We start from the raw sequence: 12,862 nt of genomic DNA, 5'->3' as shown, positions 1-12,862 counted from the left end.
ACTTTTCATCCAGGCCTCTGGAATATTATTTATGAATTCATACTGCTTCCAGAGCTTTTTAAAAGAGAACTATCAAAATATTATTTTTAACCAGCTTTTATCCACATCAATACTTTTTTTTCCAAAATGTTTCAGTAGCTTCTAGTTACTTCCCACTTAAATTTCAGTCTTTAATATCACCACCATCCATTATCATCAGAATTTTTATTTGTGCCCAGTTGGTGCCATTACATAACCTTTCACCAAATATCAATGCTGGGAGAGACATAAAATATCTAGTTCAACCTAACTCGGAACAACCCACTTCTCTATAGCATACACTACTGGCCACCAGACATTTGCTTGAAGACTTTTATTGAGGAATAACTCACTAACTCTCAACAGAGTTTCTTCTATTTTTTCTTCTTTTTTAATCTTATATTTTTAAACAGATTTGATTGAGTTAAGAAGTTTTTCTTTATATCAAACCTAGGTTTTTTTCTTTGAAATGTTCTTGCCTTTGCTTTAACTCTCCCTTCTGAGATTAAGCAAAATAAATCTAATCCTTTCTAGGATAAGAATTATAGATTTCAATCTGGAATGGAATTTTGTAGGTCCTCTAGCCTCATATCCTTGTCTTACAGATGATGAAATAGAAGCTCAAGGAGCTGAAGTGATTTGGGAATTATCATATAATTTCCAGGAGGTAGGGGCAGGAGTCAGAGCTTCTTTGATTCTTGAGATTTCAAGCTCCATGCCTGATTCCACTTTATTACACTGATTTTCTTCCCCAGTTGATGATAAAAATTTTGAAGATAACAATTATGTTTCTCTTCCCCATCTACCTCAAATGTGCATGTCCTTCAGGGTAAATATTCCCAAGTTCTTTCACTCTGAAATTTTCCACCTTTTTTCCCCATCATGGATCCCTTTGACAATCTACTGAAGCCTTTGAATTCCATCTGAAAATAATTTTTATAATGTATTTTCTGTTCTTTGTATCCCTAGTACTTAGGACAATGAATAACCCATAGTAGGTGCTTAATAAGTATTGTTGCTGTTATTTATCCTTCATTCTGGAAGGGAACCAATGACATCATGAAGTCAAATCGTGGCTTGCTAGTGAGTTGGATTTAAGTGAGGTAGAGCTGTGCAAAATCATTAGCCTCATTCTTTCTTTCAGAGTTTCGGAGTCCGTTGTCAAGACATAAGTCAATGTGATTGGTGATGGCCCCTTAAATAATTGGTCTCCCATTCTTCATTGATACGAATACATGTTTTCTTTCTTAACAAATGTAGCATGTCTTTGAGGGGAGAAACTAGATAATTTTTATCTTTTGATCCCTAGCACCTAGCATATAGTAGGAATAATATAAGAACATTTGCATATGTTTCTTGATTTAATCATCACAAAAACACTCCTCTGAGTTATGATAGACAGATAGTCCAGATGTTCTTTGTTTGAAGTTTGTCTCAGACATTTACCAGCTGTTTGAATATAGGCAAGTTGCTATCCAGTTAAAAAATGGCATAAGAAGTTATCTCACAGGGTTGTTGTGAAGGTTAAGTGAGATATTTGTAAAGTGCTTTGTTACCTTTAAATATTATATAAAAGCTAGCTATTATAATTTTGGATCTTGATTGTGTGATACATTTTCCCCATCATTTGTAATTTTAATAAGCATATTCTCTTGGTTTTTTATCAAAACTGGGGGAAACCCCCCCCAACAACAAACCTGTTAAAATTATGGAATAGAGACAAGCAAAGATCAATAGAGCATGCTACTAGAATCTTTTTGTTCATCCAAGAAGAAACTAAATCAATACTATCTTTTATTTTTCACCTTTTCTATAATAATAGTAATAGCTAAAATTTATATAAGCATTTAATTACATATCAGGCACTATCCTGAGTGCTTTACAATGATTATCTCCTTTGATCCTTGTAACAGCTTTGGGAGATGGGTGTGATTATTATTCCCATTTAACAGATGAGAAAACTGAGGCAATAAGTGGTTAAATGATTTTTCTTTGGGTAGGAGGTAACTCAAATACTGCATTGTGACAAAAAGTACAAAGATCATACAACTAGTACATATTTGAGGCTGAATTTAAACTCAGATATTTCTGACTCCAGGTCTGCTTGTCTATTCCCTGTGCCTCTATAAACTATATATACCAGAATTTGAAATCAGGAAGTTGAGTCCTCTGATTCCCACTTTAGTTATGATTTTCTCTGTATTTTGGTTGTGGGTGTACTCATATATGGATTTGTATTGTATTTTCATCAGCTTCTTTTAAAACCTACTTCAAAAATTAAGTTAGGCTAACTTAACATTTCTTTTTTCAATTTAATAAGCATTTATTTTCTTTCTTCTACCTTCCCTTTATTTAAAAAAAAGAGAAAGAAAAAAGAAAAACTTTGTTATGTATATGCTTAGTCAAGTATAACTAATTCCCATGTTGGCCACTACCAAAATATGTGGCTCATTCTGCATATTTAGTTCACCTTCCTGTCAGAAAGTGGGCTTAAGGGGCTCTGCAAGGACTTGCTTGTCACAAAAATACCACTCCTGACACTAATAGGCATCACCATTCATTTCTTCTTAGTTTGAAATTTCCACTATTACTCATTCTCCTGGAAAAACAACAAAAATAAGGGCATCTTCTCTAAAAAGTCACCTTAAAATACACATGTCCTTCCTGAAAGGGAAAATTACAGAATTCTTACCTTTTAGAATTGTAGAAGTTAAGAGGCAGAAAAAGTCCTCTGGCTATAAAACTTTCTTCCTTACCCCTCTCTTGTTAATTATAAGCACAGCTTAGTTTTTAAACATAATTTAGGTACTGTCTTAGTCCAGTTAGACCAAACTTAGACAGTTTGAGGTGTTAAGAAACAGAATAGGTAAATTTCAGTGAAGAGGAATCTTGGGACATAACAATGATAAGTTCTGTCATTGGGGGATGGAGGCAATTTGAATATCAGATCAAGGAAGAGCAGTCTCATTGATGGGGCCCAGAATGGGTGCTTGGGAAGTTTGTTGTTCACTTGTTTGGTCATGTCCAATTCTTTCTGACCATTTGAAAGAAGGGGCACCAGTAAGGAAGATGAGTAGTATAAATAAACTTTTCTTTTTCATAATCTTGTCTAGATTTGGCCCTGCTCTAACCTGAGTGATGGATCAAGTATCTGGATTATGCAACTACTCAAAATAAATGCATTAACTATAACTGTGTCCAATCTTCTGGACAGTCTTCATTTTCTTTTCCTTCCCTCCCTCCCTCCCTCTTTCCTTTCCTCCCTCCCTCTCTTCCTTCCTTCCCTCCCTCCCTCCTTCTCTTCCTTCCCTCCCTCCCTCCTTCTCTTCCTCCCTCCCTCCCTCCCTCCCTCCCTCCCTTCCTTCCTTCCTTCCTCCCTCCCTCCCTCTCTCCCTCCCTCCCTCCCTCCCTCCCTCCCTCCCTTCCTTCCTTCCTTCCTTCCTTCCTTCCTTCCTTCCTTCCTTCCTTCCTTCCTTCCTTCCTTCCTTCCTTCCTTCCTTCCTTCCTTCCTTCCTTCCTTCCTTCCTTCCTTCCTTCCTTCCTTCCTTTTCTTCTTTCCCTCTCTGTTTTCCTTCCTTCTTCTCTCCCTTCCCTACCGCTTTCCCTTCCTTCCCTTTCTTTCCCATCTGTCTGTCTGTCCATTTATTGAGAAACTGGGTTTCCTGAGATGGAAGTGCAATGGCTACTCACCAACCTGATTCCACTATTCATCAGTCCTAGAGCTTTGGTCTTCTCCATTGCTGATCTGAGTTACTTTAACTTGGCCTATTGTAGCTCAGAACTCTGGAGATAAGCAACATAGCAATCTAGGCTTCCTTGCAGCAGTGATTGGCTCTACCAAACCTGGTAACTGTACTATCTTTTGTATAACTATAAACTTCTTTCTAAAATGTCTGATTTATTTTCTTCTATTGCATGCAATGTAAGTTAAACCAGATAGCTTCTAGAGTTCTATTGAAATTCAGTAATCACAGAATAATTAAAATAATAATGATAGCTTTTTCTAAGAGGAAATTTTTCCCCAAGATTCATAAGACTTGATTCTAAGCTTACCTCTATTATTTTTAACTATGTGACCTAAAAAAAATTAATTATTCTCCCTGACCTATATCTGTCTACCATAACTTAGAGATTTTTTTTGAGATGATCAAATGAAATAATTTATTCAAATGAGCTTATATGTTTGTCCCTTTGGCCAGACCTGAATTTTTTGGGGGAGGAAATAGAAAACCCCCTATTTCAATGTATATTTGTGACTATTCTGCCATTTGAAATCTTAGTGAGTTGCACGAGTATACAGAGATTAAATGACTTGTCTGGGAGGTCACATAGTATTTGTCAGATGTGAGACTTAAATTCTGGTCATCCTGAACCTGAGGCTACTTCCCTTTCCATTACATCATATTGCCTTTCATCTTTGAACAATGGAGGAAGAAACAGAGAGATTATGAAAATTTTAGAGTTTGATCTTAAAAGTTTGTGAGCATTCATGATGATGATCTTCAATATTCTGGATATTCCTCAAAGAACATACTTATAAACTTATAGTTAGATAGATATGAATATAGATTGTGATCTTTTGGTTAAATCCACAGTAAACAAATGGAATTTTAAAATCTATTTATAGCTACCTTACTTAACTTTCCCCTTAATTTTTCTCTTTTCCTGATTTCCTGCTTTTTCTCTTCAATCTCTTTCCCCCTAGCTTTCTGCAAACTTTAGATAGTTTCCATGCTGAGAACAAAATTGCCTGACTCCTGAAGTGTTGTATTTAATCTTTAGAGAGTGTCTTATCAGCTCTGTCCCTAGTGCTGGTGGGAAAAAACAGATAGTCATCAGACTGTAGCTTAAAATAGCCAAGGCACACCTAAGCTTTCCTCCTGAAGCCCCATCCTTCTTCTATGGGATTGGGTTACGTGGTCACCCACCCATGGACCAGGTTACCCTGGTGCTCAAATGACATTTTTTAGCACTCAAGTTGACCGCATAACCTGTTATTTCCAAGACTGATTGTAGCAGGGGGATGACTAGACCTTTTGATCAGGCATTATCCCAAGAGATATTGTGAAGTCAATCAAGTTTTGGTCTGATACTATAGATCATAGATTTAGAGCTGGACAGAATCTTAGAGTGCTCCACTTAATTCCTTCATTTTCCAGATGATCAAAGGTTCAGGAAGATTAAGTATCTTACTTAAGGTCACATAATTATGGCAGAGGGAGACTCCAAATTCTGCCCTCATTTTACTGAACCATACTAATTCCCAACTCCTCTTTTTTGAATCTTATTTTCACTCTTGGCTTCTGACTGTTTTACTAACACACTGTGTCCATAGTGTTGGATCATAATCTCTGAGTTGGAAGGGACTTCAAAACTGCACCACAACAATAATTTATTCAGGTTTAGGTATCTGACAAGTAGTAAGCCTGTGCTTAAAGACTTCCATTGAAGGGCAACTACTGGACTTCCTTTAGTTGTAGGGAAGTATTTTCCTTTTACATGAAACCTAAAATTCCTCTCTATAATTTTCATCTATTGTTCTTAGTTCTCCTTCTGAGATACAGATAATTATATACATATACACATATAATGTATATTATATATGTGTGTTTATATATATATACACACACATAAACATATAATCTAATAATCCTATTTCTGCATGAAAACTCTTCCAACACTTGGTTGAAGCTAATATAGTTCTATCCTAACCCTGAGTTCTTGCCTTTACAGATTAAACATGACTATTTCCTTTGAGGGAGGATATTAATATGACATAATCTGGAGGCCCTTCAGATCCTGATGATCCTCTTCTGGATGCTTTGCAGTTTCTTCATGTTCTTCCTAAAATAAAACTTTCTGAACTGAACACCAAATTCCAGATGTAGTGTGACTAGGTACAATACAGTAGGCAGGCCTATAACTTTCCCATTCTTATAATGATATTTCTAATCTTACCATAGTTTCATAGCATATTCTTGACTCATATTGTGCTTAAGTCCACTAAGATCTTAAGTCTTCTTGTACTTGTGAAGGTGATTTTTCTGAACCCATATAAAACTTTTAATACTTATTCCTATTACATTTCAGAATTAGCTCCAGATTCTATGGTATCAAGACCTTTTTAGATTTTTGTTCTATTGCTTGTGTTAGCTATCTCTCTTGATCTTCTGTCATCTGCAAAATGGACAAGCATGTCATAATTTATACTTTCATTCATTTATAGGGACTTTCTAATTCCTTTCATTTATTAAATTAAAATACCATTAATGCTTTACTTAACAATGCATTAATTCTATCAGGTCTTTTGAATATTCTCCTTTTCCCCTTACTATAATTCCATTATCATTGGGTTCTCTGGTGAAAAAATTCTCTATCAAAGCAGAACATCAACAAAAATTGTTCTCTGAAAATTTCCAGATAATGCTTTTTTTCTACTTTGAGTATTGACTTCATTTTTATATTTTAAGTATTTCCCCCTGTAATCTTATCTCATTAAATACGTATAATAAATTTATTTTTAATTTATATACAATTTTATGCCATCAGATTCAAATATAAAGGATCCTTGCCTTGTTTTAAAGAATAAAGTTCATGGTCTGTATTAGTTATTTTCATCACTGCTCAGAAGAATTTTTATTCTCTTTTATATTCCCAGCAGAATAATAGGTGATAGTTAAGATTTCTATAAGTTTGGTTACCATGTTAATAGAGTTGTTACTATACATATGAAGGTCATTATATATTTTCAAATAGAATAACTATTTAAAAATTGAGAGATAAAAATTGCCCTAATACAGACGAATATTTAATTCATGATTTAAGAAATGATCTTCATTTAAAATTGCCGTTGATCAAGTTGAAAAAATTATTAAATTTAATTTAAAATACATTTTGAAATTTAAAAAGATTTTATGGAACTTTAAAAATTAACTTATTTATGTGAATCCAACTTTATTTTTGATATCATCCTATCTCAATTCTTGAAGGACCTTTTTTTCTACACTTATTCTGTCCCTCTCAAACATCTTTAATCTCCTTTTTTCTAGAGGCTACTTCTCTGTTGCTTTTAAAAGTACATATGTCTTTTCTATCTTGAAAATCTCTGATATATCTTCTTGCTTCATGTAACTACTATCTTTTCTGCTTTCTTTGGCTGCCAAATGTGAATGATACAAACCGCTTTCAATTCCTCACGTTTCTTCTACAATTTCTGTGTCTCCCTTTCCTACAATTTTAGTGAAGCTGTTTAAAACAAACACACCTAAAACAAAACTCTAATCTGATGGTGTTTTGTTCTGTTATGTATTCATATTATAACTGATATTTTATTTGTTGACCAGCTTTATCATCACTGTTAAATTATAAACTCTGAAATAGAGGTTATAACTAACATAACTGGTTTTCTACTAGTGTTAGCATAGAAACCATTGCATAGAGTCTGTACTCACTGAATGTTTACTGAAAGTGAATATTGACTCTTTTTTGACACATTTCTCTCATTTTATTTCTGAAATATATTTCATATTTAACTCTTTGTTTCAATTCCCAGTAGTAGCATCCAGTTTAAGGCATTTATCACTTCATACATATATTATTCATAGCTCAGCACCCTAATTCTAGTCTCTTTTTTCTCATAAGAACAAATGTTCACAAATATACCTTTCCTTATGTCATTTCTCTATCTCAGAATCTAGTATGAATTTCCTTTCTCACTGGAAAGGTTATAAAAATTTCTAAGAACTTTTTAGATGATACAAAGCTGGAAGAGGTCATCACTACATTGGATGATACAATTAATGTTCAAAGAATTATGGAAAATCAATATAATGAAAATGAATAGGAATAAAAATAAAGCACAGATGAATTTTGTTTGGAAAGAAAAACCCCCACTAATTTAAATTTAAGTAAAATAAATAATGAAATCTTACCCAAATTCATAAAAATATAACATCCAACTCAAGAGAAGTAAGATTTTCATTATTCTCTTATAATCACATTATATGAAGCACATTATTTCTATTTTTTGGCATCGTATTTTAAGAATGATATTGACAAAATGGATTCTACCAAAAGACAATGTGCTGCATATGATCAAGGAAAAAGAATATCAGACTTGCAAACAGTAAGACCAGTATCTAATCTATTTCTGTCAGTAATTAATATTCTTAGCTAGGTTATTTAAGCTTCATAGATTTTACTTGCTTCTGTAAAATGAGAAAGGAAGCTCTAGATGCTTTTTTAGATTGTCTTTTTCAATTCTGACATTCCTTGGTCCAAAAATCTCCTACTTGGCTTTCAACATCCTTCTTTATCTATTGCTATTTTACTTTTGACAACTTATTTTCCAAATGTTCTCTGTTTCAGCCATATCGAAAGCTTTTTTCCCCTTTCTGTCAAATTTCTCACCACCTCTTTACTTTTGTTCATTACATTTCCCATCGCCTAAGTCAATTCCTAGACATTTTTCAAAACCCAACTCAAAAATCACTCCCTTCATGAAATTCTCCCTATCCAAAGCCCTCACTGAGGCCTCTCTTCTTTGAAGTCCTATAACATTTACAATATACACATAGTTAAACTCTTAGTTATACATTGTTTTGAATTTTTAAAATTTGTTTAATGTGTAATTAAATTTTTTTTCATTTGTTTCCTTTTTTGTGTTTTATTTGTTTCATTGCTTACTTTGACAAGAATGGAGGCTATTTGAGTATATAGGTACAGTCCTTAAGATAGGGTATTCATTATTATGTTTATGTTATGATTAAGAGAAAATGTGTCTAAGAAAGAATAGAAGGGTAGAAGACAAATCCTGAGTTCTAAATTTGAATTAAATTTATTTGCATAATTAATTGCAAATTTCTTCTTTACCTAATTGATACAGAGGATAAGAAATAGAGAACACATTTTAACACTCAAATTTTCTTTGAATTTTAATTTGTTCAAAATTCAGGTACTATTATGATATTTCCTATTTCCAAGTGCTAGCAGTCACTGGAAATTTCATACCATCTACCTCATAGGGTTTTTGCCAGTTCAGTTGTTTGGAAACTAAAAAAAACCCCACATAGATGTTAGCAATTAATAAGAATAATAAAATCATAATTAAAAATTAGGGACACAGCTAATGATCTCATTGACATAGAGAACTCCTAGGCGATGAAACTTCCCCTACCAGTACAGATTGGTAGCTTTTTTTGAAACTTATAGTTTTAGAGAATTGCCAGGGGCACTGAGAGGTTAATTGACTTGTACAGAATTACAAAACCAGGAAGTATTAGGGACAGGATCTGAATTCCAATCTTCTGCTCCAAAGACAGCTACATCACTACACAACATTGTCTTTCTTAATAACACCAATTTTGTATTATTTTTAATGAAATGAAATAATAGGAACAGAATAAGACAAATCTCTTATCCCTTCCACCATGCAAATTACTTGGGTTGGTTCTGAAGAGCCTACCAAAATGTGCTTATGATACAAGACTTTTATCTGACTCCTGAATCTAGTTATTTTATCCATCTGTGAAATAGTCTGTAGAACATTAAATAAGAGAGCAATAGCAAGTTAGTAACTTGTCCTTCCATGTGAATTCTACTGAAAAAGATTAAAAGAACCCAATGAATAATCATTAAAATAATTCACCCTTAAAATGTTTGGTGATTTGAACTTTATTATCAGGTTCATCTCTTTGGTACAGGACTTGAAGGGACTTCAGAGGCCATCTAGTTGCACTCTCTCATTTTACAGTTAAGAAAAGTGAAGCACAGAAATTTAGATGATTTGTCTGAAGTCATAGAGCATCAGAATTCTTCTAGATTAACCAAGTGTTCTCTCCACTATGCCATGTTTATTATAAGACAGTGCATTCTTATGGTTGTTACACAATGTAAGCCTCAATAATAGGGAAAATAAATAAATATTTTAAATAGATAATTAGGAGAAAATTATTGTTTATATGTTTTTCCTAAGCAATAGAAAATGATCAAGATTCTTGCACTGTGTGGAAAAGGAATATCAGATGTATGTTAAGAGATCAGGATTAAGTTTTCTTGAGATAAAGAATCCAAATTATAAACACAAGTTCAAATATAAATTATCAAGTTATATTATTTACCAAAATACTACTATGCAACTATGCAATTAGCACCAGAAATCCATAGAAATTTAAAAGATTAATGCCTCAGTGGAATTTTTTTTTGTATTTTACTTATTAAAATATCTCAATAATTCATGTGTGGCAATATTGCTAATGAGCAACAAAACCTCACTGTATCTCATTTAAAGCTGGCACCTCTGCTGACAGCTAATACGGTCATGAAACTTTGGGCCAGCAATTGAATAGCAGCCCTGGGCTTTTAGTAACTGACACCATTCCATTTAGGATAGTTCCAGAAAAAGCTATACACTAGAGAAGTAGTCAAATTTTATGGTCGTCTGTTAGAAAAAAGCATGTGTTTCTTTGTTTTTGTTGTTTGTTGTTCACAAGAAGGGAACAGAAGGATAAAACTAAAGCACAATCATGGTTTTGGAAAAAAGGGAGCTAGATTTGGTGTCAGGAAGTTTGATCCTGGCTCTGTACTTACTGACTGGGTGAGCATGAAAAAGTTTAACATTTCTGAATCTCAGTTTCTTCATCTACAAACTGAGAATATTAATATTATTATCAATGTCAAAGGAAATGGCTGGAAAGAACTTTGTCTACCTTTAAGTAGTATATACAAATGAGATGCTATTTGTCCAGAGCATGGCTGCTCTGCTTTAGAGCAGAAACAAAGCATTGTTTTTCTGGATTTAAAACCATTCCCACAACTATTTAAAATATGTCATTTCAGTGGCTTCTTTCCTTATGAAATTGAAGCTATTTGAGGTGAGCTCCCTTTGTTCTTCCTCTTTCTCTCAAAACCTCTTGATATTATCCCTCATTCTCTTCACCAGTTGCTCAAGTCTTTGAAAATAAAATGATCTTTCTCTTTGTAATTCCTTTCTTGTCTTATCTAACAAATTTAACCTTAATAATTCACACTCCTTAAAAATCCTTAATCTCTATCTACTGATTCTTTTCTTATTGCTTACAATTGTGACCATGCATCTTCCCTCTCTAAAACCAACAGCTCAGATCTTCCATAGACTGTACCTGAACTATCATACACATATCTTTGTCTTCATGAAAATCCCTGTAAACACTGTCTATACTCACTTGGACAATAAATTCTACAGAAAAAACGATAACATATTTCATATTTCACGTCTATCTGTTGTTGTTTTTTTTTAGTTTTATCTCAAGGAAGAAAAAGTGGAGGCTGATGACTTTGCATAGCCCTCCCTCACTTAAATCCATTTAATTTGCATCTCATGGTATTACCTCTCTGATGTCATAGTCCTCATAGTCTCCTTGAGAAGAAAGAACATGTTTAACAGCAACAGCTTTAAATACATTTGGATTGATGTGATTTAAATTGATCTTATACTAACTTCTCCAAAGGCTCTATCTTTTTTCACTATTTGATGAGATATTTGTGCTAATCTTTCTTTGTTCTCCTCTGAAGTATTTTTCAAATGACTTTACAGCTCTAAGAAGGAGTTGACTAACTGAATAACTCACAGCCAAATCTGCCCTGCTACCTGTTTTTAAGGAAGGCTGGATTTGCCCCTCAAGATATTTTGCTCTAGACTACTGTTGCGGTTCTCACTTACTATGGCTTTTTGCCTAGATAAAAGATTGTGTTTGTAGTTTTGGGTTTTTTAGGTACTTCTTGAACTTCAGATTGTGGCAACTATTTTATACTACTTAAAGTTGTCCAAGAAATGGTGACAAAAACGTTTACAATTTACCAAGTTAACGACTATTTCCATAGGTTATTTTGGTACTGGTTTTCTTTGCTTTATTCTATTGATTTTCTGACTAATGATTTTGAAATAATTCCCACATTGGTTATCAATCACTTCCTATCTGTTAAGATATAGTTAGTTGAAATTTCTGTGTTATTATTTGGTGTTTGCCACTTCCAGTGCTGTTTTTGCTGCCTTTTTTGGGGAAAAAAAAAGATATCTAGGAAAGAGGCTTTTGAATAATCTACAGGACATTTGACCTTTTTCATTTATTAATCTTTTATCATATTTTCCAACATATCTATCTCCCAATGTCCACTTTCATCTTGAATACAGATTATCAATATTGCTTTGGTATGAAGAATCATGTCAAGTCTGTCTGTCTGTCTATCTACCTATCTACCTATCTACCTATCTATCTTCTCCCTTCTCAGTAAAATACAATGCATAAGTGGCAATTACTTCAACTTTGATCGAAATAAGTGGTAAAAAGTGAGATGATCAAGTGTCTCTTGAAATGGTTTCATTCTTTTGGTTGATTCTAGTGCATAACACCAGTTCTTCCAGCTACTTCATTCATTAGTCAATGAAAAATCTGTGTGCTGTTTTTTTAGATTTAACTATATTTTAAAATGTCTTATGATTTCATTTATGGTGAAAACATCAATGTGGGTGTGGTTTTGTTCTTCAAGTAACATATCTATATGTTGATCATAGAACAAAAATCTCACCTTTAGAGCACTAGGTAAAGGCAGTATTTTAAGGTGGTCTATTCTGTTGATGATTCTATACCTGAAACTTTTATAGCTTGTTAGAACCTTCCAGAATTTTTGACCTACTGGTATAACCTCCAAAAACTCATGGTTACATTCATACTGCTAAGGAGCCTGTGAATATTATTCTTTTCTTCTCCCTTCCTCCTCCATACTATATAAACGAGTCCAAGATAAAAAGAAAACTATATTTACACTAATATTGTTTTCTTTTATATTTTAGCATTCAACAGAACTT

The 12,862-nt window shown here is 33.4% G+C and overlaps 1 protein-coding gene across 1 annotated transcript in view; it reads right to left on the bottom strand.

Moving 5' to 3' along the window:
* Positions 1–12,862, bottom strand: part of RELN (reelin) — a 526,398-nt gene that overhangs the window by 52,954 nt on the left and 460,582 nt on the right. The window lies entirely within an intron of this gene.

This window comes from Sminthopsis crassicaudata, chromosome 5, assembly GCF_048593235.1.
Source record: "Sminthopsis crassicaudata isolate SCR6 chromosome 5, ASM4859323v1, whole genome shotgun sequence".
NCBI lineage: Eukaryota > Metazoa > Chordata > Mammalia > Dasyuromorphia > Dasyuridae > Sminthopsis > Sminthopsis crassicaudata.
This window is presented reverse-complemented; position numbering and strand designations above follow the sequence as displayed.